Source organism: Mandrillus leucophaeus, unplaced genomic scaffold (genome assembly GCF_000951045.1).
Source record: "Mandrillus leucophaeus isolate KB7577 unplaced genomic scaffold, Mleu.le_1.0 Scaffold15, whole genome shotgun sequence".
Taxonomy (NCBI): Eukaryota; Metazoa; Chordata; class Mammalia; order Primates; family Cercopithecidae; genus Mandrillus; species Mandrillus leucophaeus.
Genome location: NW_012101476.1, coordinates 8,947,929 through 8,955,029, shown reverse-complemented (window position 1 = coordinate 8,955,029; position 7,101 = coordinate 8,947,929). Strand labels below are relative to the sequence as shown.

General features: G+C 41.2%; 1 pseudogene; it reads right to left on the bottom strand.

The window, feature by feature from the left end:
* Positions 1-3,104: 3,104 nt before the first annotated feature.
* LOC105535756 overlaps positions 3,105-7,101 on the bottom strand; it is a 23,505-nt pseudogene continuing 19,508 nt past the window's right edge.

Genomic DNA, 7,101 nt, shown 5'->3' with positions numbered 1-7,101 from the left:
CCCTCTTCACCTTCCTGAGTAGCTGGAATTACAGGTGCATACGACCATGCCTGGCATTTTTTTTGGTATTTTTGGTAAAGACGGGGTTTCACCATGTTGCCAAGGCTGTTCTCAAACTTCTGGAATCAAGCAATCCTCCCACCTGGGCCTCCCAAAGTCCTGGGATTACAGGCATGAGCCAGTGTGCCTGGCCAATAATCAATTACTTTCTTCTATTATCTTACTGTAAGTTGTTTTCTAAATTCCCTTATACCTTTTTCTTTTTTTCCTTTTTTTAATTGTGCTTAACTTTTTTTTTTTTATTATACTTTAAGTTCTAGGGTACTTGAAGCTGGACCCTTATGCCTTTTTCTAACTTTCCTTTCTAGGTCTACATTCTTTGAGGTCAAGGGTAATATATTAAATATCAGAGCCCTTGCTACAGTGCATTGGCACAAAGTATTTGCACAGTGAATGCTGTGTTAAATTGAATCATATTGATTTGATTTGAATTTTGGTGACTTTTGATTATATGTCTTCTAAACCCGTCATGCTCTCTTCTGATCTTCTGTTCACTGTATATTTGCCTGAAATGTTTCTTCTAAATATTCTTAACCCCTGATGTGAATTAGCCAAATATCTGTCTATATTTGATAGTTTGCCTAGCATCTCTGACTGTACTTACTCTTTGCAATTTTTCCTCTAAGTGGACTGCTTTTTGTGTGCTTAATTATTTTGTGCACTTTGTTATCCATCAAAGTCGTACTTTATGAAAGTGTTGGCTAAGTAAATCCTAATATGATATATGATGTAAATAATAGCACGAAAGCTACTATCACTCATTTCAGATTCTAAGAAACTTCTAGGGCTCTGGATTAAAGCTAAGATTGTCTGTGCAATCCACCTGTCTCAGCACAAGTTTTTAATATAAACTACACAAGAGACTAATCTGGGTTCAAAAGAAATACACAGTTTAGATATACATCTAGTAGAATAAATATTTCTTAACTCATCTCACGATTTCTAATTGGTTGACCCAGCCTCAGGTGGACTTGGATTTATGGTCTCCATAAAAATGCATACTAAGTCAAATCTACCTAGTTTCAAAAGTATTATTAGAGATCACATCATTTTTAAATTATCTTGAATTGGCCTTACTTTCAGAATGATAATTCGTAATGCAAGTGAGGGGTCACTAGACTGGGAGGTTATGTCATTGGCTAAATAGAGCCAGAATCTGGGTATTAGAGCCAGAATCTGGCCAAATAGAGCCAGAAGGGCCTTGTAGGAAACATGCCTTGTGGGAAATAGCTTTGTGTCTCATTCTGCACCAGCTTTTTTTCAAGCTTGTTTTTAAAATGTGATTGTTGTTAACAAATCATCAGCAAACACAATTACAAACAAACATCCTTCCTAAGGGCAAGGAATACTGCAGTATTGTAACTGTCATCTAAGTAGTGAACATTTGTGGTGAGCAAACTCTGACGGTTGTGTGACCAGGTAGGAAGAAAGAGACAGTGTCAGCAGTAGGAGAAGGCCAGAGAGAAAGCAACTTAAAAGGGAGAATCATTGCTCTATGCCTCAACATTATAATCCCAAACAGAAAGTATTTCCATGGAAATGAATGGGAAATGTGATCAATTACAGAGTGTGGAATTTAGCCTTTGATTTATGTTTCCTTTGATATATAATCATCATTGCCCACAGCAGGTACGAATTTTATTAACTTAATTTGCCATTAGTTCAAGAAGTCATACATTTCCCCAAAATAAACTCATTTTAAAAACTGATAAAAACGTTTTAAGCCTTAAAGATGCAAATATGTCATAGTTTGGCTGCATTCAGCAAATGCCTAGAATCAATCAGCTGAGAACAGAGTAATTCTGTTACTGAAGAGGGAACCCAAAGCATACAAATTGAAACCAGGATAAAGAATAAAATATAAAAGAAGGCTTACAACATCTAAGGAAACACCCTACTTGTATTTTTATATTTTAATAAGGTAAATATATAAACATAAAGAACACTTCTATGTAATATAATACAATTTTTCCTTGATATGACATACGACATCTAAACTACTCCAGAGATAAACTCACTTTATTAAGCAATGCGTATTCTAAATCGAGTTAAGTCATATTATAATAATTTACATGCAATAACACTTTCCATTTACAAAATGCTTTACACACCTTATCTCATTTTGTGCACACACACACATACACGCCCCTAAAATCTTAGAGGCATAGATATAATTATTTTCATTTCCTAGATAAGGAAATGCAAATCTCAGATTAAAGAGGCAGGAAGAGGCTCCTGGAGAACTCAGAGATGCTCTTAGCATAATATTTTCCCCACCACCCTGTGGGAAGCTATGAAGCTCAGCACTGTTAGACAAGAAAACACAACTGCAGATTCTCTGGCTTTGTGGCCTCAGTCAGGCCTCACAGCTCTTGCGAGGCATGGTCTTTCTCAACGAAATCATAGGCCATCTAAATTTTGCAGGAGGCATTCAACGCTTCACCAATCAGAGAAGCTGAAGATGTTCCTAAGTTGGAGGGAGGCATGTGGAAGGAGAGCTGAGGGCTTAGGCTCCATAAAATAGAAATGGGCTGGCAACCTGAGAATGTGCTTCACTGGTTGAGCATAGTGGCTAATAATTTGGACCCTGGAGTTAGAAAAGCATGAGTTGCAATCTCTGCTCTGCTTCCTTCGCTGGTTGAACTTGAATGAATTACATACCTTCTCTGAGCCTGTTTTCACCTATGAAACAGGGCTTATTGGACAAATGGAATGGTATAAGGCATCTAAACATGTCACAGTGTTGAACACCCAATGACTATTAGTTATTAGGAGCTTTTTGTCCTTTGGATGATATGAGACAGGTCAAAGGCATATATCATCTTCAGGGGAAATTTGGGTGAATTGAGTGGTTCCTGGATACAGAGTGAAGCTTTGCAGGATGTGAGTCGTTGCATATTTCACTGTGGATCAACTGCACGTGCAGACTTCTGAAGAGATGCTTGTGCTGGGGGAGCTCCCTTCCTGCCACAGGAGCTTTTGGGGGGCTTTTTTTGGCTTAGTACAGGGGACTTTATTGATGGTAAGTGAGAGGGTGAGGCTCCCTAGTCCCCATGTTCTTCAGGAATTCTAGAGTGGAAACTGTGTTGAGGGGGGATTCTCAGTGTGGTGGGGACTGAGTGGGAGCAGGGATTCCATGGCAGCTGAGGCTCTCTTTTCCTCTTGTTGTCTCGCTGGAGCTGGTGGTCTGGGGTCTCTTCTTCCTTGAAGGCCATGTGGACCATAAGGCTCCCTGTTACTGTAGACAAATTCATTTTCATACCAAAACATGAGCTTGACAAAGTGGTCATTGAGGACAATGTCTGCTCAGCATAGAAGGTGGGAGAGTGTGTGTCACTGTTAAACTCAGAGGAGGCAGCCTGGTGCTCAGTGTAGCCCATGGTGCCCTTGAGGGCCCTCTGATGCCTGCTTCACCACCTTCTTGATGTCCTCATATTTAGCAGGTTTCCCCAGACAGATTAGGTCTGTGACCGACATGTTGGCAGTAGGAACACAGAAGGCCATGCCAGTGAGATTCTTGCTCAGAGATTACCATGCCCACAGCCTTGGGAGTGCCATTAGAGGCAGGGATTATGTTCTGGAGAACCCTATAGCCTTCATGCCACAGTTTCCCACAGGGGCCAGCCACAGTTTTCTGGGTGGCAGTGATGGCATGAACTGTGGTCATGAGTCCCTCCACGATGCTGAGGTTGTCATGGATGACCTTGATCTGCGGGACTAAGCAGTTGGTTGTGCAGGAAGCATTCTTGATCATCATGAGATTATTTGCTTACCTCTCATGGTCTGTGTCCATTACAAACACGGAAGCATCAGCAGATCGGGTAGAGATGATGACCCTTTTGGCTCCCCCATCTCGGTGAGCCCCAGCCTTCTCCAAGGTGGTGAAGATGCCAGTGGATTCAATGACATAATCAACATCAGCATCAGCCCATTTGATTTTGGCGGGATTGCACTCCTGAGAGGTGATGATGTGATTTCCATTGATGATAAGCTTCCATTCTCAAGGCTGATGTAGCTGTGGAACTTGCCACGTGTGGACTCATACTGGAATATGTGTATCATGTAGTTGAGGTCGATGAAGGGGTCATTGAGAGTGGACAATATTCACTTTGTCGGAGGTAAAAGCAACCATGGTGACCAGGTGCCCGATATGGCCAAATCCATTTACTGCAGCCTCCACTTTCACTACTGGTCTCAGAGACAGGGCTGGCACTGCACAAGAAGATGTGGCTGTCTCGAATGGGAGGAGCAGAGCACTGTTCGTGCTTTGAGAAAGCTGCAGGTGCCTTGGAGCAAATAGAGAAAATAAACAGGTTACTAAATGCACCACAAGTCCAAGCACTAAAACAATCAACACAGAGAGTCAAGGGCATGATTCTGTTGGGGAGATGATGTGGCAATCTGGGCAGAGCTTCAGATAGGCCCTTTATGGTGCCAAGGTGCCATCTGGTAGATGTGCTAAGAAAGACCCGCATCAGACTTCAGTGACTTTTCACATCACTTCCACAGGTTGAATTCTAGCATTCCTTTACCACATTGACACAATGCTGGAGAAGTTCCTCCAGCCTCCCCCACATCTGCCACCATGGATAAGATCATGGGTAACATGGTCTATACCAAATCTCCCTCGATTTATAAGTGGTGTAATCTTACAAGAGTATATATGATAGTCTTATCATTACCATTTAAAGCCCTTTTATGCAAACAAACAGGATTGCAATTAAGAGGGGGATTGAAACAGAATGGGGTATGTGGTGCTTGTCTAAATGTAATCTAACCACTACACTATTCATTTAGTGGAGTCTAATTACTAGCTTTATAATTACAGTCCTCAAGAAAATTGTTTTAGTGATGGTTTTCTTAAACTGACTTGAGAAGATTTTTGCGCCAACATGAGCAGAACAAAAAGAATTTAATTTCAAAACAGGGGCAAAGGAAGGTTACCCAGGAGAAGAAAACCTCAGGAGCTGGGCTGCAGATTTTGAAATTCATGCAGAACAGAGCTCAGCTAGGAAAGGAACAGGCTGGCATCACAACACGAGAGGCGCAGGGAGCTATTCAACGACACTTCCAGATTCGGGTTATAAGGAAAGAATTTATAAGGGAAGCTTCTGGTCTCCAAATCTCTAACTTAAGAGGATCTGCAATGATTCTTACTTGTGTGTTGTACATGAAACCACCCTCTAGCTGTGGTCCCCGACCCACAGCATCAACATAAATCTAGAATCTCAGAATTTGCTGCAAAATTAATCAGAATCTGAATTTTCAACAAGTTCCCAGGTGAGCACACACCTATAACAATTTGAGGGAAACTGGTAAAAATGACTAGCTTGTGGTTCCAAATTGAAATTTTATGTTTTTTTTTCTTTTCTTAAATGTAACATATGCTCAATAAAGCAAAAAAGAACATGTGCATAGGAGTGTAAGGGGGAAAACTGTACCTGTAATTGCACTGCCCTGAGAGGACACCTGCTTGACTGTGGGTGGATTCTCTCCCAGTCTGTTGTTACACATATTGTTTTACATTTTAAGCTCAGGCTATAAATACAGTCTTGGGTTTTTCATATCGTGTTATAAATATTTTCTATATTCCAACCAAGTTTTGTTGACATTTGTCTGCATTCCACCATATGAGTGTATTTATTCATCATTAAAAGTTTACAGTACCTTATTGTTGCTTTTGTAATTATAAATAATCCTCTCATGGAGGTGTTTATATTTTAACTTTTTTTCTATTAATTCATATGGTTAAATTTCTAGGATATGAAAATATTTAAATCTCTTGATAGAGATGATCTCTTCTAATTATAATATTCCTTGAAATAAGGTAAATTTTTAAAAAAGCATTTGAACTCTTTATTTCTCAGGGTCTTTTGAGTGGATGTTAATCTGTTTAATTATTGGGGTTCCTGAGAAAGTCTCTTTCTCCAAGGATGGTCAGTGACTTGAACTCTGAATCAGTCTATTTTCTTTTTCTTTTCCTTTTTTTTTTTTTTTTTTTTGAGACAGAATCTCGCTTTGTTGCCCAGGCTGGAGTGCAGTAGTGTGATCTCGGCTCACTGCAACCTCTGCCACCTGCGTTCAAGCAATTCTGCTGCCTCAGCCTCCTGAGTAGCTGCTGTTACAGGTGATTGCCACCATGCCCGGCTAATTTTTGTATTTTTAGTAGAGACGGGGTTTCACCATGTTGACCAGGCTGGTCTCAAACTCCTGACCTCAGGTGACCCACCCGCCTTGGCTTCCCAAAGTGCAGGGATTACAGGCATGAGCCGCCACACCTGGCCAAGAATCAGTCTACTTTCTAGCACTTTTAGACTGGCAGAGCAGAGGATACCCACGTGCTACTGTTAAGTGAAGAGCTGCCACCAACTCTACTTTGTAAATAATCACTCAGTTCCTCCCAGGGTGAGTCTGTTACAGCAATGGGATGCCCAAGTTAAGTTTATGGAAAGACACTGACCTTGGAGCCAGACTGCACCAGAGTAAGTTCTGTCTCTGTCCCTGAGGCTGTGTGACATTGCCTAAGCTATTACTTCCCTTAGTTCTGCCATAATCATCTTATCTATAATATTGTGTTAATAATGCCTCTTCCCCAGAATTGATGATTACATGATGTAAGAGATATTAAAGCGTCTAGCATGAGGCATAAGGTCTGCCGCTAAAATGGTTCCATACATGGTAGGTGTTATTTTTCTTTCAATGTCAGGCGAGTGGATCCCGTATCCGCCATTCTTACACGGGGAGAAGTGGCAGATTGCTTTTTGTTGCAACCAGGATTATCTCTGAAGACTGTGTCTTTAATATATTTTTTGTGATGGAGTCTTGCTGTGTTGCCCAGGCTGGAGTACAGTAGTACAATCTCAGCTCACTGTAACCTCCACCACCCAGGTTCAAGCGATTCTCCTGCCTCAGCTTTCCGAGTAGCTGGGACTGCAGGCACCCGCCACCACACCCAGCTAATTTTTGTATTTTTAGTAGAGACGAGGTTTCACCATATTGGCCAGGCTGGTCTTGAACTCCTGACCTCAGGTGATCCACTCG